Source organism: Ambystoma mexicanum, chromosome 3q (genome assembly GCF_040938575.1).
Source record: "Ambystoma mexicanum isolate Mex_15411 chromosome 3q, UKY_AmexF1_1, whole genome shotgun sequence".
NCBI classification, from domain to species: Eukaryota; Metazoa; Chordata; class Amphibia; order Caudata; family Ambystomatidae; genus Ambystoma; species Ambystoma mexicanum.
The window spans coordinates 1228627076-1228649636 of record NC_090926.1 but is presented as its reverse complement, the minus strand read 5'-3'; the positions used below and the strand labels follow the sequence as shown (position 1 = coordinate 1228649636).

Here is a 22561-nt window from a genome sequence, read left to right as displayed (position 1 = left end):
TACTGAGTTGAGAGGTGCGGGGGGGGGAGAGTGTCGGCAGTAGTGAGACAGTAGCAACGCCTACGGGGTGAGGAAAGTATAACTGAGGTTGAGGAAAAGATGGGAAGGCCTCAGTGTATCTTCGGACTGAATGCATGCAGAACGCACGCATTCCGGTGTTAAACACAGGGTGGCGCCATTACTGCACTTTTTGAATGGTGAACTCCTCATGGACGAATGTTTTGAAAGTGAGAGAAAGTGTCTTTTTTCTGGCTGGCTGCACGTGCCAGGACTCGCTCGAATTATGTCAGAGCCCTGATTTACAGGTAAGGTAGAGACAGTGCCGGCCGCAGGTGCACCAGCGCCCTGTGCGCGAGGTTTGGGTGCTCAGATGGGAGAGCACTGCTGGGGGGGTGCTTTATTATCCGGCAGTTCTGTCTTCTCTCCACACTGCCTGTGCACGGAGCGTACACTGTGGGCAGGAGGCGAGGTGGCGTAATCCACGCTAAAGAACAGAGTGTGCTTATGCTGAGCCGTGCCAAATAGTAGCCCGGCACTCATCTGCTGTGGAAGCCCTTGTGTGCAGGAAATGGGAGTGCGAGAGTGGGTGCTTGGCAGGCAGATGACTCTCTTGCGAGAGCTCTCCCTCTCAGCACCGCAGAGGGTCACACATGTCCTCACACCGCTGCTCCACTCGCACCCATACCACGTCCAGGCCTGCAGGCTCTTATCCCTTACACCGTTCGTTTTACCACTCGTCGCCCTCGCTCGGAGGCTTTCACCCTGATGCAGTGCTTTAAGTGGGGTAAGAAATTGAGGGGGTGGGGGGCTCATTTGGGGGCGTGGCTTGCCTGATGGGCGTGGAATGAACAGGGGGGGTCTCGTCTACATACTGCAACACTGCTGGTACAACCAAAACGTGTGGTCCTGTGCAAATCCTTTAATTGCACTGCTGAAGGTGAGGCTTTTCAAAAAGAGAGAAAGTTGACTGCTTTTAATATAAAATACAAGCAGTCCTTTCATTCGGGGCGGGGGGCCTACCAACAACGTTTTTCTCAGGGGGCTCGACATAAAAAAGTTTGTATACCACTGCGATTGCCCAATGCGGCCAGGGCATGGTTGCAGAGACCAGCGCCTGAACGTGGGTGTGCTGCCGACAGGGTCAGGTGACAGGTGGAAGATACTGGCAACGAAAGCGCACTACGGGGGGCCCTCATATCCCCCCACCCCAACAAGCAAACAGAAAAGTTTGCAAATGGTTCTGTCTTAAATGCACTGGGGTGCCTGCTCGCAGGGGGGGTGTCCTCTGGAGTAAAGGCCGCGATGCCTGCTCGCAGGGGCGGGGTTCCTCTGGAGTGAAGGCCGCGATGCCTGCTCGCAGGGGGGGTGTCCTCTGGAGTGAAGGCCGCGATGCCTGCTCGCAGGGGCGGGGTTCCTCTGGAGTGAAGGCCGCGATGCCTGCTCGCAGGGGGGGTGTCCTCTGGAGTGAAGGCCGCAATGCCTGCTCGCAGGGGGGGTGTCCTCTGGAGTGAAGGCTGAGATGCCTGCTCGCAGGGGGGGTGTCCTCTGGAGTGAAGGCCGCAATGCCTGCTCGCAGGGGGGGTGTCCTCTGGAGTGAAGGCCGCAATGCCTGCTCGCAGGGGGGGTGTCCTCTGGAGTGAAGGCCGCAATGCCTGCTCGCAGGGGGGTTGTCCTCTGGAGTGAAGGCTGAGATGCCTGCTCGCAGGGGGGGTGTCCTCTGGAGTGAAGGCCGCGATGCCTGCTCGCAGGGGCGGGGTTCCTCTGGAGTGAAGGCCGCAATGCCTGCTCGCAGGGGGGGTGTCCTCTGGAGTGAAGGCCGCGATGCCTGCTCGCAGGGGGGGTGTCCTCTGGAGTGAAGACAGCGATGCCTGCTCGCAGGGGGGGTGTCCTCTGGAGTGAAGGTCGCAATGCCTGCTCGCAGGGGGGGTGTCCTCTGGAGTGAAGGCTGAGATGCCTGCTCGCAGGGGGGGTGTCCTCTGGAGTGAAGGCCGCGATGCCTGCTCGCAGGGGCGGGGTTCCTCTGGAGTGAAGGCCGCGATGCCTGCTCGCAGGGGGGGTGTCCTCTGGAGTGAAGGCCGCGATGCCTGCTCGCAGGGGGGGTGTCCTCTGGAGTGAAGGCCGCGATGCCTGCTCGCAGGGGCGGGGGTCCTCTGGAGTGAAGGCCGCCGCGATGCCTGCTCACAGGGAGGGTGTCCTCTGGAGTGAAGATAGCGATGCCTGCTCGCAGGGGGGGGGGGTGTCCTCTGGAGTGAAGATAGCGATGCCTGCTCGCAGGGGGGGGGTGTCCTCTGGAGTGAAGGCTGAGATGCCTGCTCGCAGGGGCGGGGATCCTCTGGAGTGAATGCCGCAATGCCTGCTCGCAGGCGGGGGGGTGTCCTCCGGAGTGAAGGCTGAGATGCCTGCTCGCAGGGGCGGGGGTCCTCTGGAGTGAAGGCAGCAATGCCTGCTCGCAGGGGGGGGTGTCCTCTGGAGTGAAGGCCGCGATGCCTGCTCGCGGGGGCGGGGGTCCTCTGGAGTGAAGGCCGCAATGCCTGCTCGCAGGGGGGGTGTCCTCTGGAGTGAAGGCCGCAATGCCTGCTCGCAGGGGGGGTGTCCTCTGGAGTGAAGGCTGAGATGCCTGCTCGCAGGGGGGGGGTCCTCTGGAGTGAAGGCCGCGATGCCTGCTCACAGGGGTGGGGGTCCTCTGGAGTGAAGGCCGCGATGCCTGCTCGCAGGGAGGGTGTCCTCTGGAGTGAAGGCTGAGATGCCTGCTCGCAGGGAGGGTGTCCTCTGGAGTGAAGGCCGCGATGCCTGCTCGCAGGGGGGGTGTCCTCTGGAGTGAAGGCCCCGATGCCTGCTCGCAGGGAAGGTGTCCTCTGGAGTGAAGGCCGCGATGCCTGCTCGCAGGGGGGGTGTCCTCTGGAGTGAAGGCCCCGATGCCTGCTCGCAGGGAAGGTGTCCTCTGGAGTGAAGGCCGCGATGCCTGCTCGCAGGGGGGGTGTCCTCTGGAGTGAAGGCCGCGATGCCTGCTCGCAGGGGCGGGGGTCCTCTGGAGTGAAGGCCGCCGCGATGCCTGCTCACAGGGCGGGTGTCCTCTGGAGTGAAGATAGCGATGCCTGCTCGCAGGGGGGGGGGTGTCCTCTGGAGTGAAGATAGCGATGCCTGCTCGCAGGGGGGGGGTGTCCTCTGGAGTGAAGGCTGAGATGCCTGCTCGCAGGGGCGGGGGTCCTCTGGAGTGAATGCCGCAATGCCTGCTCGCAGGGGGGGTGTCCTCTGGAGTGAAGGCTGAGATGCCTGCTCGCAGGGGGGGGTGTCCTCTGGAGTGAAGGCCGCGATGCCTGCTCGCGGGGGCGGGGGTCCTCTGGAGTGAAGGCCGCAATGCCTGCTCGCAGGGGGGGTGTCCTCTGGAGTGAAGGCCGCAATGCCTGCTCGCAGGGGGGGTGTCCTCTGGAGTGAAGGCTGAGATGCCTGCTCGCAGGGGGGGGGTCCTCTGGAGTGAAGGCCGCGATGCCTGCTCACAGGGGTGGGGGTCCTCTGGAGTGAAGGCCGCGATGCCTGCTCGCAGGGAGGGTGTCCTCTGGAGTGAAGGCTGAGATGCCTGCTCGCAGGGAGGGTGTCCTCTGGAGTGAAGGCCGCGATGCCTGCTCGCAGGGGGGGTGTCCTCTGGAGTGAAGGCCCCGATGCCTGCTCGCAGGGAAGGTGTCCTCTGGAGTGAAGGCCGCGATGCCTGCTCGCAGGGGGGGTGTCCTCTGGAGTGAAGGCCCCGATGCCTGCTCGCAGGGAAGGTGTCCTCTGGAGTGAAGGCCGCGATGCCTGCTCGCAGGGGGGGTGTCCTCTGGAGTGAAGGCCGCGATGCCTGCTCGCAGGGGCGGGGGTCCTCTGGAGTGAAGGCCGCCGCGATGCCTGCTCACAGGGCGGGTGTCCTCTGGAGTGAAGATAGCGATGCCTGCTCGCACGGGGGGGGTGTCCTCTGGAGTGAAGATAGCGATGCCTGCTCGCAGGGGGGGGGTGTCCTCTGGAGTGAAGGCTGAGATGCCTGCTCGCAGGGGCGGGGGTCCTCTGGAGTGAATGCCGCAATGCCTGCTCGCAGGGGGGGTGTCCTCTGGAGTGAAGGCTGAGATGCCTGCTCGCAGGGGGGGGGTGTCCTCTGGAGTGAAGGCCGCGATGCCTGCTCGCGGGGGCGGGGGTCCTCTGGAGTGAAGGCCGCAATGCCTGCTCGCAGGGGGGGTGTCCTCTGGAGTGAAGGCCGCAATGCCTGCTCGCGGGGGGGGGGTCCTCTGGAGTGAAGGCCGCGATGCCTGCTCACAGGGGTGGGGGTCCTCTGGAGTGAAGGCTGAGATGCCTGCTCGCAGGGAGGGTGTCCTCTGGAGTGAAGGCCGCGATGCCTGCTCGCAGGGAGGGTGTCCTCTGGAGTGAAGGCCGCGATGCCTGCTCGCAGGGGGGGGGTCCTCTGGAGTGAAGGCCGCGATGCCTGCTCGCAGGGGGGGTCCTCTGGAGTGAAGGCCGCGATGCCTGCTCGCAGGGGGGGTGTCCTCTGGAGTGAAGGCTGAGATGCCTGCTCGCAGGGGGGGGTCCTCTGGAGTAAAGGCCGCGATGCCTGCTCGCAGGGGGGGTGTCCTCTGGAGTGAAGGCCGCGATGCCTGCTCGCAGGGGTGGGGTTCCTCTGGAGTGAAGGCCGCGATGCCTGCTCGCAGGGGGGGTGTTCTCTGGAGTGAAGGCCGCGATGTCTGCTCGCAGGGGCAGGGGTCCTCTGGAGTGAAGGCCGCGATGCCTGCTCGCAGGGGGGGGTGTCCTCTGGAGTGAAGGCCGCAATGCCTGCTCGCAGGGGGGGGTGTCCTCTGGAGTGAAGGCCGCAATGCCTGCTCGCAGGGGGGGTGTCCTCTGGAGTAAAGGCTGCGATGCCTGCTCGCAGGGGGGGGTGTCCTCTGGAGTGAAGGTCGCGATGCCTGCTCGCAGGGGGGGGTGTCCTCTGGAGTGAAGGCCGCGATGCCTGGGTCCTCTGGAGTGAAGGCCGCGATGCCTGCTTGCAGGGGGGGTGTCCTCTGGAGTAAAGGCTGCGATGCCTGCTCGCAGGGGGGGGTGTCCTCTGGAGTGAAGGCCGCGATGCCTGCTCGCAGGGGGGGTGTCCTCTGGAGTGAAGGCCGCGATGCCTGCTCGCAGGGGGGGTGTCCTCTGTCCTCTGGAGTGAAGGCCGCGATGCCTGCTCGCAGGGGCGGGGGTCCTCTGGAGTGAAGGCCGCGATGCCTGCTCGCAGGGGGGGTGTCCTCTGGAGTGAAGGCCGCGATGCCTGCTCGCAGGGGCGGGGGTCCTCTGGAATGAAGGCCGCGATGCCTGCTTGCAGGGGGGGTGTCCTCTGGAGTGAAGGCCACAATGCCTGCTCGCAAGGGGGAGGTTTCCTCGGGAATGAAGGCCGCAATGCCTGCTCGCGGGGGCGGGGGTCCTCTTGAGTGAAGACAGCGATGCCTGCTCGCAGGGGGGGTGTCCTCTGGAGTGAAGGCCGCGATGTCTGCTCGCAGGGGCGGGGGTGTCCTCTGGAGTGAAGGCCGCGATGCCTGCTCGCAGTGGGTGTGTCCTCTGGATTGAAGGCTGAGATGCCTGCTCGCAGGGGGGGTGTCCTCTGGAGTGAAGGCCCCGATGCCTGCTCGCAGGGGGGGGAGGGTGTCCTCTTGAGTGAAGGCCGTATGCCTGGTCGCAGGGGCGGGGGTCCTCTGGAGTGAAGGCCGCAATGCCTGCTCGCAGGGGCGGGGGTCCTCTGGAGTGAAGGCCGCAATGCCTGCTCGCAGGGGCGGGGGTCCTCTGGAGTGAAGGCCGCGATGCCTGCTCGCAGGGGGGGTGTCCTCTGGAGTGAAGGCCGCGATGCCTGCTCGCAGAGGGGGGTGTCCTCTGGAGTGAAGGCTGAGATGCCTGCTCGCAGGGGGGGTGTCCTCTGGAGTGAAGGCCGCAATGCCTGCTCGCAGGGGCGGGGGTCCTCTGGAGTGAAGGCCGAAATGCCTGTTCGCAGGGGGGGTGTCCTCTGGAGTGAAGGCCGCGATGCCTGCTCGCAGGGGGGGTGTCCTCTGGAATGAAGGCCGCGATGCCTGCTCGCAGGGGGGGGTGTCCTCTGGAGTGAAGGCTGCGATGCCTGCTCGCATGGGGGGTGTCCTCGGGAGTGAAGGCCGCAATGCCTGCTCGCGGGGGCGGGGGTCCTCTGGAGTGAAGGCCGCGATGCCTGCTCGCAGGGGGGGTGTCCTCTGGAGTGAAGGTCGCAATGCCTGCTCGCAGGGGGGGTGTCCTCTGGAGTGAAGGCTGAGATGCCTGCTCGCAGGGGGGGTGTCCTCTGGAGTGAAGGCCGCGATGCCTGCTTGCAGGGGTGGGGGTCCTCTGGAGTGAAGGCCGCGATGCCTGCTCGCAGGGGGGGGTGTCCTCTGGAGTGAAGGCCGCGATGCCTGCTCGCAGGGGGGGTGTCCTCTGGAGTGAAGGCCGCGATGCCTGCTCGCAGGGGCGGGGGTCCTCTGGAGTGAAGGCCGCAATGCCTGCTCACAGGGGCGGGGGTCCTCTGGAGTGAAGGCCGCGATGCCTGCTCGCAGGGGGGGTGTCCTCTGGAGTGAAGGCCGCGATGCCTGCTCGCAGGGGGGGTGTCCTCTGGAGTGAAGGCTGAGATGCCTGCTCGCAGGGGGTGTTGTGTAAGAAATAAGAGACGGTTATGACCGTGTGAGGAAGAGAGGGTGGGCACAGGGGAGGAGCGGTGCAGAGGCAGTGTGTGTGTCTGGGTTCTGCTATAATGGCCCCTAAAATAACTTCCTTCCTTCCTTCATTCCCTCACCTGTCCCTCCCAACTACTTATTCTGACACCTGTCTCTGTCACTGCCCCCACGTTGTGTCCCTCTCCTGCCGAGTGCTGCCGGCCTCTGGTTTTCCCGCTTCCCCTGGAGTCCCGTCATGGGGTTAATGGGTCAAACATTAATACCCTTTTGTCTCCATTCCTGTTGTGCCTGTTACTCTCAGCCCTACGCTCTAAATGGCACAACAGGGAGTGGAGACAAAGGGGTGTTAGTGGTGGGTGGGGACGCTGAGCTGGGACTAACAAAAGTGCCAGCCAGCCCCAGCTTCGCGCAAACTCGATTGAGCGAAGCTGTGACTGCCCTGCACTTCTGTCAGTCACAGCTGCCTGCCTTGATGGCGGTGGGCTCATCTCCGGTCATGGCCGTCAAGTTGTGGGAACGGAGGGCCCCGGCAGGGCCCCGGCTCAGCCACACTTTTTGGAGACTGCCGGGGCCCAGCCCCGGCAGGTCCCGGCCCACTTAAAGCACTGCCCTGATGGCAAGCCGCATATGCTCCATACACTATAATGGGCTCACCCACCCAGAAAACCTTTTCTCACCAGCAAAGCTAATGTATTCGTTGCCATTGACTTCAATGGGATCCCCTGCCAAAACATCTAATTTGACCTGCCTTGGAGACTTCAAAGGTCGAGACTCACGGTTTCCTCTTTCCGCCTCATCATACAGCAACACACACAGACACCTGCTAAATCTAGGTTTTTCCACCCTTCAGCTATCTCGTCTGTTGTGTGCCCCCTAGAAATTGCATCTTTTACCATTTTAAATACATCTATCACATAAAAAAATATCCAAAAGCAGAAGCATGTGCCCTCATGTTATCCAGCGGTTATCAATGGCCTCATTTGCCCTGTATCTAATTCCTAGTGCCAAGGTAACTTTGGGCAGTGCAGTGCTCAAGAAGAGGCCTGGCAAGTGCTTCTGTCGGTGAATTGTCTCCTAAATAACTTCTGCGTGCTTTTGTATTTTTTATTGTGTTCTAGTTCATTGCAAACCTTTCACAAATGTATAAGAAAATATACAATACATAAAACATATCAATTTCAAACAAGTTAAATAAAAACATTCAAAATAAAATACATCTGGCATCTAATTAGTTATTACATGTTGCTATAAACAAGGGCATCAAAATGCCAAACAAATAGAAATCAGAAGAAAAAAATACAACACACTCTTATCTGGTACTTTAAGAGGGGTTATATCACCTTGCCCTGAAAGCTCAAACTATAAAGCCAACCATACCTTAACCAAGGCTTAAGATCTAGACATACTATGATAGGTTATTTATAACGTGCTTAATACCCAGAGGTTTCTAAGAGCGGACCCATGGATTGAACCTGTGGTGCTCCGTGTCGTCTTGCTTCCAAGGAGAACACGTTGCCCCTGAGCTATCCTCCCGAGATCTACTAAAGCCGGAAAGGCTATTTAGCCAAAACACTTCACTCTGAAGATCCTGAAAACTATCAGCAAAATTTAACATAGATCTTGATCATAATACTGCACGATGTTTGCAAATGCCGGAGGGATTCAATAACTTCCTCACTTTTGCATAAACGACAACCACGACCTTCGATGGGAAGACTCACCCATGACCCTTTAACCTCCATTGCTGGCAATTTATTTAAATGCATCTGCATGAATGGCCGCCTAGCACAAGGATTGGGGAATTGATATGTATATACTCTTGGGCCTTTTCGATACGGGTAGAATAGCCTGGCGTGGGTACATAAAGAGGGAAATCCTCCAATATGGCCATGGCAACATGCCTAATCCCATTTTTGGGCTTTGATTTGAAATGTTCTTAACAAAGAGCCCAGGCCTTCAGAGCAATCTGGGCACCATGACAATCGGGAAAAGAATTCCTCGGTCTTAACTCTAAACTCCAGGAAAGACCTACTGAACCCCTTAATCCGTCTTAAGCAGACCTCTAGCATTGATGACGATTCATCGCACATTATTTTTATAAATAGATTACCTCTATACACCTTTATAATCGTGCTTAGGGAGGTTAGACCCAACTCAGTTCTTATTGCCTGTATGGGAGTGGACCTAGAAAGACCCAGGATACGACGCCAAATACACCCCTCTAGCTGATAAGCCCAAATATCGTGATCCACATAAGAGCATCCCAGTGCATATGAAATACTTGTTACTAATTCTGGCGTATTCGATCATTGCATTTGCACTTCTACACAAACCTACATAGGTGGTACGAATATTGCCAGGTCGTCTGCGTATGCAAGATATAGAACTTTCAAATGACCTAACTTCGGGGGAAATTATGGGTGTTAGTTAGGTACTCCCCAACATCTGACATGAACAGATTAAATAAAGCAGGAGCCAATATGCACCCCTGCTTCACACCCCCGGCAGTATCTAAATAAATAAATAAATAAAAATAACCTATCATCTATCGGTTCAGACAAGCAATGTTATTTTCATGTAATAGCTGGCAGGCTACCAGTAGGTCAGTCGGCTTCTTCAACTTCTTTCATTTTTTCCCACAATAATGACCAGTCAATCGTGTCGAACGCAGAAGCGAAGTCCATGAATAATATATAGAGAGGTATGGCAAATTTGGCAGGAGCTGTTTAATCAGAGAATTAAGGACAAATAGATTATAATTTGCGGAGCAGCCATTCCTAAATCCCGTCTGAAAGGGACTAATTATATGATTTTCATCAATCCAATTTTCAATCATCCCTAATAAAAATGTGGCAAAAATGTTACTAGGGCCATCCAACAAGGAGAATATCCTATAATTTGAAGAGTCGCCATTTTTGCCCCGTTTGAGAATAGGGGTGAAATGCAATTGCTTCCAGAAATCGGCAATATGGCCACATTTGGAGTTTTCTTATTATGCCAACCAAATTGTCTCGTATCAAAGGACAAGTTCAAAGGCAGAGGAGGTAATGGAGAAACAGGATGACTTGCAGTAAGTTTACTATATATATACATTTCCCAGATTTTGCTAGTGATTGTATTAGCCGTGCAAGGCAATGACTGTAACCTGTGACTATTAAATAAAAGCCACCAGCGTTTGGTATCATGTTTCTGAATGACTTCATATAAGTCTCTCCAAACAGTTGTACGATGGGAAAGCCGATAGCACTTGCACCAGGAGCAATAGCTGTTTTTAAGCTTCAGATTTGAACATAATGAATCTGACTGTCAATATTTCGTGCCAACCACACATGCAAGGGAAGAGTTTTCGACACTCTCCCCCAAACCACAGAAGCCGAATGGATTCAACCCTCCCACCATGGTTAGCACAGGCACCTGGTGGCAGCCAATGGGGGGAAGAGGGATTAGGGAGAGGTTGTGGATATGGTGGGGTATTTAGGAACACCGGAAAGGGGTAGAGGGTAAAGTCTAGTTGGGCTAGGTATGGGGGAAGCAACAGGGAAAAAAAACTAGCATACACAAACATAACTAGCCATACTTATTTTCTCCAATCCCTGCCTGTCTGCTGAACTCTTAGTTTCCTGTACCATATGGACTAAATCAAGTACCTTACTCCTTCCTAACCTAGTCAAACCCAACATAACACATGAACATATAAATATGAAGGCATGAGGACATGTAGCAGCAAGCTGGATGGGACAAACAAAGGATGCTTCCCAATTGAACTGACAAAACACATGGCCCAGTGAGCAGGCATGAGCCTACATACACAGCGGAACATAACATCACTTCTCAGCATGAAACAAGTTGCACTGAGCTTGCTGAGTAGGAATAGCACGTGTTATCTAAGCACACGTGGCCCAAAATGTAACATAGTTGTCTCCCCGCTTTCTCAAAATCATAACTGTGGGGGAATAATATGAAACACAAAAGGTCTGCGTTCATAATCATCAATGAACGCTCTTCCCATTCGTCGGAAAGAAATGAGGCCAACACCTAATGCAGTCTTTCCTCACGTAGCGTAGGAAATATCATATTAACATGAACCATGGTGCCCGAAAGCCATTGTCCCTGCAGTCGGCGGGTCGACTTTAGTAATCATAGTATTCACAGCATGCAACCAAGTACTTAGCTTTTGGTCCGGTGACCCCGCGGGACTACCCGGATGGAAGAAGTAGCGCATAGTCAGGGGGCCTGGCTGGTTCACCACTGCATGGCTCGCGGTTCTCCTTCCCTTCGCTTGCAGTTCTTCAGCGTGCGAGGAGACACGCAGGGGAATCCTCCTTCCTCCGCCCGAAAACGCCCCTACAAACCAAAATAATCTGCACCTGAGCAGCGCCTTTGCTTGCTGATAAACTGACCCCATTCATTGTCAGCTGGCGATGCGCGCGAAGAGTAGAACTACATTTGTACCATGGGCTGCTGGGAATTGAAGTTCCCAGACTAGTTTTCCTGATTCCACTAGCCTGTTAACCCTGCAAGCTCTGTTACCGGGCAAACTGTAATACCCCACGTCTGCCCCAACCCCTATTCCTGACATTTTGGGTTTTAACCCTCCTAATCTTCTATCTCAAAGTTCTTTTTTTAGAGTTATTATCTTATCTTATCAGAATGGTAAACATGTGTACCTCGACCACTATCTATAAAGTAATTGGTGATCAAGCTAATCCATTCAATTATTAGATTCGGAGAACCACAGTTTTAATACACTGCATCAAGATTGCTCATTACCTTGTTATTGCATCTATATTTCTGCCGTACAAACCTATTCTATTCAGTGAATTATTCACTCTCACTTCCCCTGCTGTGTCTTGATCCAAAGATTTCATAGCCTACCTGTTTATCCTAATTTTCGTTATCGAATGGTCTCTAAAATCAACATGACTTATCTCTTGGACATTATTAAACAAAGCAATACTTCCATAGAAAAAGTCAATAGTTGATTGAAAGACACCGTTATGCTAAGTCTTTGCTGCTGTAACATCACCATGCGTGGAGCCATTAAACATTTCAGGCCCCAAATCAAAAGAGAATGACGAGAGCAAGCGTGCCGAACTACTGGATTTAGAACAGTTTTGATCGTTTACCAATACCATCACATCGCCTTTGTCATTCACTGGGTAATCAATGGAGGAAGAGTTAACATCAACAACAATAATAATGTCCATGGCCTGATAAATCCTAGTATCTGAAATAATGCATTCATAAATTGCCATTTGGATCTCTTTGGTGAAATCTCCCCCTGGAGGACCTCACAGAGTTAACACCAATAAATGAAGACCATTGTGAAGCTCGGCATCTACCAACATGAAGTTAGGATTGTCTTTTAACATAACAGCTGCCTTAGACACCAAGGAGCTAGAACAGAGGGTCAGTAACCCTCCATAAGGACGACCCTCCTCACCCTTACTAGCCTGATTTGGAAAACCCATAGATCCATCAAAAGTAACCTCCCCCATCAGCCATGTCCCTTGAATAATATAACATCAAGATCATAAAACAGACCATAAGAGCCACCCTCTGCAAATCAATGATGGGGACCACGCGTATTCCAGAAGCAAATGGGAAAGTGGCTTTAAGGAATGCTCTGTGGGAACAGGCAAAAAAGAAAGAAGCCATTCCCGGTGAGATTTCACCATAACCTCTTCGGGAAGATTTGGGACACTACCTTTAGAGACATGTCAAGCAACATTATGCATTAAAACAATATTTGATGTTTGTACAAAGTCAGTAGCTTTCCACTTTAACTGCTGTTTCTCGTTCTTAACTAACATTTGATCTATATCATATCCCCTTTTTAATATGGATGTAGCATTGCTTCTGACCAACACTGGGATTTCAGAATCTTTACAATGCACTCTTGTCGTTACAGAGATATAATCCTCCATCTGCTCTACAAAGTCCAAATCGCTACTCTGCAAGACTCGCCGGGCAGGCAAGTGGCACAAAGGACCTAAAAGTACTTGCTGATTTATAGTCGTAAAATCATCCTCAAATAGTCTAGATATTGTGAAAGAAGTTGGAGATAACAGAGAAAAGGTGCGCTCAAAGTGCTTGCTGGTAGCGATTATACAATCAGGTTCAGCATTGCCTGCTTCTTTTTCCACAAGCCTCCTCTGAGGAGGGTCTATTTTAGTTGTTTCAACAGAGTCGTCCTCTGAAAGGTCTGAGTGAATGGTTACATCTTCCTCATTAGGATGCAGACCATTTTCTTGGACAGTTTATTTTCCGCTGGATTTTTTTACACTGACAAGTTAATAGCCACGAGGTTCAGTTTCCATCCTTTTTCTTGTTGCGTCGAAGTCTTCTTGCTGCCTTCTTCTGCGAGGGCGCAGCCTTAGTTGTACTACTAGACACATTCAAGATATCAATGTCCTTATCTGGTTGAGTAGGAATCTGATTTTCTGCCTTGTTTCCCTTGGATGTCATTAATCGCTTGTGGCGCTCTTTTCTTGATATGGCCACATTATAATGAGGGTCGGCTTCTGTGAAAGCATCCTCCGAGGCAATAGGAGACTCAACAAAAGTAGACCCCTGAGGAATACTTTTTTCTCTATCATCCACCATCGTTAAAGGAACGTTTTAGCTTTTATTCGAGAAGACACATTTTATCAGAAATCCCGACAGGTGAAATGATGCGGTTATATGTGATTTTACTGACCACAATTACAGAGTGGTAAATTTCATTGCAGACAAAACACAGAAAACACTGATCTTTTTAAAATAAATTGCATAGGGCCCCAAAGCCTCCCATTCTTTAACCTTTTAACACCACCCCAACCCGGCCCATTTTAACCCCTTACTGCACTACTCTTTATTTATTTCATTCATATTTGCACTTTCAGTGTTATTGGCCGCTCTCTTTTGTTTGCAATAAAATGACTGGATACCAATATTGCTTGCCGTGGTAGTTGTAGCCCTTAATGAGATCTGTTCCAAAAGGTAAGTTGGTTTCTGGGTCTCATTAGAAATAGAATTGCACAGTTTCAACAGTCATTTCAATCCAAAGTGTATAGCTTAATTCTGTAACAAGAGACCATCATTCTCTTCTGTTGAAATTGTGCTATTATGGCTGTTCGGCTCGTCCGGAACATCTCCTAAAAGGCTCCGACTCACAGGCTCACAGGCGGAGTCATGGAGAGAATATCAGAGTCTTTGACTAGAATTGACCTCTACCACCAGATTCCTTAGCATATTATGTTCCGAACAAACAGTGGCTTCCACTGTAGGACGTATTGAACATGGTCGCAGTTGACATACATCTGTAGCGATAAACAGAGATGAAGTAGAGAATTGTTATTGTATATCTCTGCTGAGGCATTACCCAACCCTAGAAGAGTTTCCTGTTCAGATGTGAAATGTGATGATTTCAGGCCTAACATTCCTAAGGGGTACTTTGAAAACCTGTTCATATTACATGCCTTGTGGGTTCTGGGGTCCCGCTCAGTATTCCTAACGGCAATAGGTGCTGAAGATTCAAAGTGTTACCTATTTCTACTCCTTTTCCCCATCCGTCGTAGGATGTACACTCTTTCAGGCGGCACCTTTTGCCAGTTACTTAAAATGGCAATCATCTAAGTTTGTTTGTTTGTTTTATCTGCTTACATAGCGCACCGAACCCAAGGGTATCTGGGCGCTTTTCTTAGGATACAACAAAGTTACTACAGTGATATAGAAAAATATACAGTCATAGATATAGTCATGTACAGATATATACAAGATAGGAAAATATACATGATGTACAAAGTTCATAACATGGCTCAAGGGCGGACTAGCAAAAGGCGGCTAGCTGGAGGGGTGTTCTTGAGCAATGGGCAAAGTCGATGAGGCAGCTAAGTCTTGGAATCACGAATGTAGAAGAGGTAGTTAGTTATTTAGATCAAACAACCAAGCTTTTACTTTGTTCCGGAACGAGAGGAATATTGAGTCTGTCCTTAGAGCAAGTGGTAGTTTATTCCAGGACTTGGCCGCCAGCACCGGAAAGCTGGACCCTCCACTTCACTGAGTTCGAATTTAGGGGCAATTGAGGCAGCGGGCATAGACAGCTCTAGTAGCTCTAATGGACTATTTCCTAGAGAATGTGTCTATCAGATACTTAGGGGCTCAATTATATAGGCACTTGTGGGTAATCATAAGCCTTCTAAAGGTGATCCTGTCTTGGATTGAGAGCCATTACCTGTCCCGTCGGATTTGTGAAATGTGGTTGGAGCGAGGAATATTTAAGGCAGAAGCCAGCTGTTGATGGGTGATGGGTTTGAGTAGAGGGAGTATGCTTTCTAATGAGATGAGACGGTTATTTCTAGTTAACGCTGGTGGGGCTTGGAGATCCTTAGGTGATGCTTGTTTAGAGTCGTGGATTTCGAAGGAAATAACGTTGTGATCTGACCAAGCACAGGGAATTGGAGAGGATTTTAGTATTGCAGTTGAAGTCTACTATCCAATCTAAAATTCTGCCTTTACAGTGTGTAGGGTCAGATATGTACAGTAAAAAGCCTAGTTCTGATATCATGCTTTGGATGGCCAGGACGTTGGTATCTGAATTGTCAAGTAGGCCAAGATTCAAGTCACCTAGAAGCAGGATTTGCGATCCAGGTTTGGTGTTTTGTGTGAGGAGTCATGTGATGTCTTCCTCAAAGGAGGATAGCTGACCAGGTGGTCTGTATAGAATGTGGATGAGGAGTGTCTGCTCGGTGGAGAGAGGGAGTTTTACAGCAAGGAGGGGGAAGGTGAGCTAGCATTTTCTTTAATGGAGAGTGAGTTTTTGGCAATAATAGATACCCCACTTCCACTCTTGATGGTTCTGTCGGTTCTGAAGATATTGTACTCGTCCGGGACTGCTAGCATAAGCGCTGGACCTGCAGCAGGGTGTAGCCATGTTTCTGTGACCGCTAGAAAATCTAATTTATTAGTGGTGGTGAAGTCTGAGATGTCTCGAGCATGAGCAATTAGCGATGAAGCATTAATAAGAGCCCCTTTAATAGTGGCAGCTTCAGGCTGAGATGGAGTTGCAAGGGCAGTATGCAGCAGTTTTTGTAGTATAGGAGGTGAATGAATACATGGGTCTTTACTGGTGGTGCTGGAGCTATTGGGCATTGAGGTCTTAAATTGGGATCGGTAATTGGTTGAGGTGTGGGAGCCAAGTGTTTTGTTCCTACGGGCGGTAGAGCAAGGTAGGGACATAGGGGTGTGTGTAGTGGCAAGCATACTAGGGCTGAGGTGTAGGGAAAGGTGAGAGTTCAATTTGTGGAACAGGATGCTTGGATCCTGGGGTACTATTGTGGTTGTGTGCTTATAGGGGCTTATTATACCTGTGTTAGCAGTGAAGTGAGAAAGGACCAATGACCAGATGTAGAGGACACCCCACCAGGTGTAGAGGGCACTCCACCAGATGTAGAGGGCACTCTACCAGGTGTAGAGGGCACTCCACCAGATGTAGAGGGCACTCCACCAGGTGTAGAGGGCACTCCACCAGATGTAGAGGACACCCCACCAGGTGTAGAGGGCACCCTACCAGGTGTAGAGGGCACTCCACCAGGTGTAGAGGGCACTCCACCAGATGTAGAGGACTCCCCACCAGGTGTAGAGGACACCCCACCAGGTGTAGAGGGCACTCCACCAGGTGTAGAGGGCACTCCACCAGATGTAGAGGACACCCCACCAGGTGTAGAGGGCACTCCACCAGATGTAGAGGACACCCCACCAGGTGTAGAGGGCACCCCACCAGATGTAGAGGGCACTCCACCAGGTGTAGAGGGCACTCCACCAGGTGTAGAGGACTCCCCACCAGGTGTAGAGGACACCCCGCCAGGTGTAGATGGCACTCCACCAGATGTAGAGGGCACTCCACCAGGTGTAGAGGGCTCTCCACCAGATGTAGAGGACACCCCACCAGGTGTAGAGGACACCCCCCCAGGTGTAGAGGGCACTCCACCAGGTGTAGAGGGCACTCCACCAGGTGTAGAGGACACCCCACCAGGTGTAGAGGGCACTCCACCAGGTGTAGAAGGCACTCCACCAGATGTAGAGGACTCCCCACCAGGTGTAGAGGACACCCCGCCAGGTGTAGAGGGCACTCCACCAGATGTAGAGGACACCCCACCAGGTGTAGAGGGCACTCCACCAGATGTAGAGGACACCCCACCAGGTGTAGCGGGCACTCCACCAGGTCGCCACCAGGTCGCCATAGAGAAGATATTGGCGCTTCTATATATAGATATATAGATATATCTATATATAGAGCTAAAGGTCAGGCATCTTGATACATGTTGGAGAATAGGAGGGACAAAGAGGGAGCTGGCCTAGCTAGAAAAAGGTGTCACTTTGACTAAATAGATCTAGCTCAAATAGAGTGATAGGCTGTATGCGGCAGAGGGCACTTCCGTTGAGAACAGATCCACTGAGGCAGTCCACTGTCCTCTTATTAGGAACTTTGATGTCGCACCAAAAAATCAAAACCACAGCATCGTCTGAAAGCCACGTTAGCTGGTAGCTCCAGTGCACCCCGCCGTCCAGCATCACAGTGGCTGGCGAGGGGGAGGCCAAAGCCATGTTAGCTGGTAGCTCGAGTGCGCCCCCCCCCCCCCCCGCCTAGCATCACAGTGGCTGGCGAGGAGGAGTCCAAAGCCACGTTATCTGGTAGGTCCAGTGCACCTCACCGCCCAGCATCACAGTGGCTGGCGAGGGGGGGAGGCCAAAGCCACGTTAGCTGGCAGCTCCAGTGCGCCCCACCGCCCAGCATCACAGTGGCTGGCAAGGAAGCAGGCTGGAGGCCAAAGCCACGTTAGCTGGCAGCTCCAGCGCGCAGCGCCGCGCAGCATCACAGTGGCTGGCGAGCAGGAGGCCTAAGCCACGTTAACCTCCAGCTCCAGCGTGCCCCACCGGCCAGCATCTCAGTGGCTTGCGAGGGGGAGGCCAGAGGCCAAAGCCACGTTAACTGGCAGCTCCAGCGCACCATGCCACCCAGCATCCCAGTGGCTGGCGAGGGGGAGGCCGGAGGCCAAAGCCACGTTAGCTGGCAATTCCAGCGCGCCCCGCCACGCAGCATCACCGGGGCATGGCGAGGAGGAGGCCTAAGCCACGTTAGCTGGTAGCTCCATTGGCCGTGCAGCAACGCAAGCCGCCTTTGCTTTCAGTATGTTGAGTGCAACATCTTAACAAGCCGGGCCAGTATACTGAGTGTTGTATGTCACCCCTGCTGGGGAGCATGGTAGCTCCCAGGATCTGTGTCATGGTTACATGGTGATAACCATGTGACCAAGCTAATAAAAAGGACTAGCCGTTTCCGGCTCGTCAGTCGATCCTAAGCTGACTCCGGTGTCCTGCTTCCAGGCACCATGCTGGTGCCACACCGCGTGCAGCAGGCCCAAGGACGAGGCCCTGCACGAGGACGGGGCCCCTGCTGGGCAACACCGCGCCCGTGGAATGCTCGGGCCATGTGACCATGGCTGAAGGTGCAACCCCGGCCTGGGTGCCCCCAGTGCCGGGGCTACGGAGAGCTGGGTGCCCCCAGCCCACATGTTTGTCTACGGTGATCCGGAGCTCACAGGGTGATCCCTGTGATCTGTCAGCTGCGTGAACGCAGCCCCAAGGGTACTGGTCGGGTGATCCCGACATCTGCGTGGCCCGCTCCGGTGACCCGGGAGCATGCCACAACACTGAGCTTGCAGAAAACTATACGCTGGAGAATGGATGCAAAATATCCCATCAAAATGGAGGATGGGTGCGGAGAGCCGTGTCATGCTCAGAGGGTAGACCTCTCTGATGGTGTTAGGACCCCTCAAGAACCCGACAAACCACGTAGAACAACTCTCCCCACCAATCAGCTCGCCACATGCTTTAGCAGTAGTGTGAACAAAATGCTAGGTACCACCACAGATGGGCCTCCAATCCCTGGTTTAAGAGACCGGTGCCTTATCCATGAGGCCACTAGGGTCACTCAGCAGACAGATAGGTGGCGCCTTCATTCTCTCCCTCTTCTCTCGCTGGTGACACCTGTACTGGCCCACTGATGACGGCGGGCACCCACCAGTCGCATCCAAAGCTGCACTGCCCCAACACACGCATGAGGCCTACACCTGCATGAACTCGGCTGGGCACTTCTGCTTTATGAGACCAATGGCCAGTGCACGTCATTTCTGGAGCTAACTCGTACCTATTTTGTGTTCTGACCCTTATTGGAAAATATGGCAAATTAGTAATAATGGCAATTGGTACTCCAAGGCTGGTCCTTTGGAAGCGGCTCCAAGTGGCATGCAGGCGGCCTAAAACAGCAACAAACACAGAGCGAGCACCTCCTCAATGAGGCTCTCGGGGTTGGAGTGCAGTCTCTTGCCCGAGCAGGTCCAGCGTGAAAGGGAGTGAGAGTGGAGTCGCTCTACCTAGTTGGCCAATCCTCATTACCATTGATGGCCATCGGCAGCTTTACTTGTTGCCTCAATGAAGATATTGTGTTTTGGGCAAAAATGTAAAATGGTGATTTGCCCTGCGGCAGACGAAGAGAGGCGACGTAGGAGCGGAGCCTCAGCCTTTGGGAGGGGTCGGGTGAGGATCAGGGTGGGAATGAGTAATGAAGGCAATTAGAATGGGTGCTGCTGCCATCGCTTGATATCAACAACTCCTTAAAAACCTGGTTTGTAAGGAGTTGTCGATATCACTGGCAGTTACTTTGCTACTCAGGCCAGGCTAGCACTTGGCACTAGAAGTGGCAGTCCCCTCGCCCACCTGCCTACAGCTGCCGGGTACGCTGCTTCGTTCCTTATGGACGTAATTATAAGGGGGGATACAGGGGACAAGTCCCCCCTACTTTTGTGGCATGCCTTTTTGTCCCTCCCATCTTTTGGTGGGAGGGCAGGGGGGCCGCATTGTGGCCGCCGCATTCATTGATCATGTAATGGGACAGCTTGAGCTTGGCTGAGGTGCCCAGCCAGGCTGGCACTGTCTCATTACATAATGCCAAGCTGAGCTCAGCTGCGTGTATGTTTGTTGGAGGAATGGACTGCGGGCTGACCCTAGTGAGGGGGCACATTTGGACAATTACATTTGTCAGGGGAGAATCCAGCATTGCAAGTGTGAGGGGTGAGGTGAGCTATGAAATGCAGTGTGTGTAATAGTTTCATTCACACCCCAAGCCGCCGAACCCTGCCCCAGCCGAACCCTGCCCCAATCTACTTTTTTGGTAACATTAGTGGCAGATGCAATTTTTCACATAAAAACAAAATAAAACTGCAGGATCATTGCAAAACTGCAGCAAACTCATCTATTAGAGCTCTGTCCGGGCACTCTGGAGCAAAATACATGGAAACCTCCTAATTTGCATATGGCACCAACAGTATTGACTTCACACAAAAGGACATTTCAAGGAGCATCATTACTCTTTGATACGTGGAGGTCCCATGGTAGTGACTTTAGAATAAGTTGCCATAAGTGAGCCAAGTGGCAAATAACTTTGTGGTGCAAAATACCTAAATTGCACTATTGTTATATATGGAGCAACTCTATAGTCATGAGGCTTTTTTATTATAATAGCATGATATATTAACATAAGCTTTGAAGTAAATCAGAATTGCATACAGAGCTTGAGATAAGATACAATGGGCCTCATTATGAGTCCGGTGGTAGCCGTGCCGGAAAAACCGGCAGGCTGCCGCTGGACCCGTAATCCCTTTCCGCCTACGTGATTGCCGGAATCACCGGGGCATTACAACCCCGGCGACCCGGTAATTCCGGAGGCAGAATTCTGTAAATCCCCATTCCCATGGAGTCCCATAGGACTCCATGTGGATGGGGACCATGGAAACACCAGTTTCATCTATGACAGAGCCGGTGTTTCCATGTCTGCCTGCAGGCGGATGGTGTTAATCCCGCCAGTTCAGACCTGGCGGGAGTGACACCTCCCGCCTGCAGGACTCTGAATGAGCTGGTCCGGAAACAATGCTGGCAGCGGTTTTTACCGCCACCGTTCTTTCCGGACCAGCAGGCTCGTAATGAGGCCCAATGTGATAAAATGAATTGCCCAGGATCACACACTTTGGTTAAATGGTGAAACTGATTTAAGCAACTGTGCACATCTTCCCAGGTATAGGTGATATAGATATTTATTTATGTTTTGCCTTACATTTCATGTGCTTAAATAGTTATTTCTGGCAATGCCTTGGAAGCAAACCACCTTACATGATAAACTAGCCTTTAATAGTAAAAACAAACTGTACACTATATACATTGCCTTAGAAATATGTTGAGGAATGTAAGTATGGCTTTAGTTGTATTCCCCCCATCCTGCAGGCAAAGTCACAATAGCATCATGCAGATTAACATGAGCCTAACAAATCCCCCTTGGGTTTTAAAGCCATAGTCGTTATTTCATAAAACATGCAACATTATACACCCTTCTCCCTTCTGAACACTCCCTCCCATACACATTTCTAAAGGGCAAAGGTCCCTGCTAATAGTCGCCCCATGCCCCTCATCAGTGCTTAATGGCTCACAGCGTAATGCTCTGTTGACACAGATCAACGTGAGGGCCCTCTGCTTCCCGGAGCTCCTTGGAACATTGTCCTGGCAGCGGGACACCTGCACCGTTTGGAAAGGGTAAGGTGTCCTGTTGCCAGGACAATAAGTGTGCTGAGCAGGAATTGCTTGGCACACATTGTCCTAGCAGTGGGACACATTTTGTGTTGGGCACCCTCTTTGAGGTGCCAAAGGGGAGTGGCATCCCACTGACAAATGTCCCGGCCTGACCTCCCGCTCGGTACGCTACTGCTTGGGGTCATTTGAACACAGGAAAACATACCTTTCATTTTAATGAGTCAGACTGTTGCAAGTAATTAATGAAATCAGAATAAGCAACCTAATGTGCTGTATTAAAACCTTGCAGGCATCCATTTTGTATTATGTCTATATGCTTGTTTGAGTCAGTGCCCTGGTGGCAATAATCAAACACCAGCTCCCTTCAGGCTGCTTGCAGGCCCACTTTAGGTAGAGGGGGCATAGGCTTTTTTACTGTTGTCAATGCAGTGAATTCTAAAGACCAACTGTAGTGTTATATGTTTCAGAAGACGTCACCAGTCTTATATAAGTTATAATAGAGTGTATGCAATGGACTCTTGTGGTGTAGTAGTTTAGTGTTCTCCCTCAGAGCCACCTTCCGCCCTTCCTCCAACCGGCCCCTTTCATCAGTTGTCAGTGGGCATCTTTCAAGGTCTCCCTGAGCTAGCGTGCTGGGAGAAGGCACATTTTTATAACAATAGGGTGCTGATGTTTTCACGTCGGCGCCAATTGAAAAACTAAAATTTGGCGCAAGCCCTGTCCGCATGACCTGGAGCGCTCGGGGAGAGGGAGGAGGTGCCACATTTTTATTTTGCTGCCCAGGGCACGGCCGGGGCTAAGGCCGGCCCTGCTGCCCATGTAGGCGTTGGTGGTGTCAGTGACAGCCGGACCTCGTGCGCATTGTGTTGCTCTTGATAGGCAGGCGTCTGGCTAGTAGCGATACGTGCATGGGAATCTGGCGCGTGATTGATTGCATAGATGCTGCCTGCGCTGCCACCACGCCACAACACCCCACCCACCATCTTGGACTGGGGCACGCTTCGGAGTCGGGGACGCCACAGCAGCCAGATTAGACTCCGGTCCAGAGCAGAGACTCACTGCAATGGGTGACATTACAGAGAGACAATGTCACTCACTGCAGGTCTGTAGTTTGAAGTGTCAGTCAATGATTTTTATCTTTCAGTGAATCACTGAATGATACAAAATCATTGACTGACACTTTACACTACAATCTGCTGGCAGCTGGCACCCTTTATTTGTAGTGCCCCTCTGCGACCACACCATCAGATCACCCCTTGTGTCGGCACTGGTTAGAG

At 52.7% G+C, this 22561-nt stretch overlaps 1 protein-coding gene across 1 annotated transcript in view; it reads left to right on the top strand.

The window, feature by feature from the left end:
- Nucleotides 1-22561, top strand: part of RAB3D (RAB3D, member RAS oncogene family) — a 518585-nt gene that overhangs the window by 19239 nt on the left and 476785 nt on the right. The gene's annotated exons all lie outside the window — the stretch shown is intronic.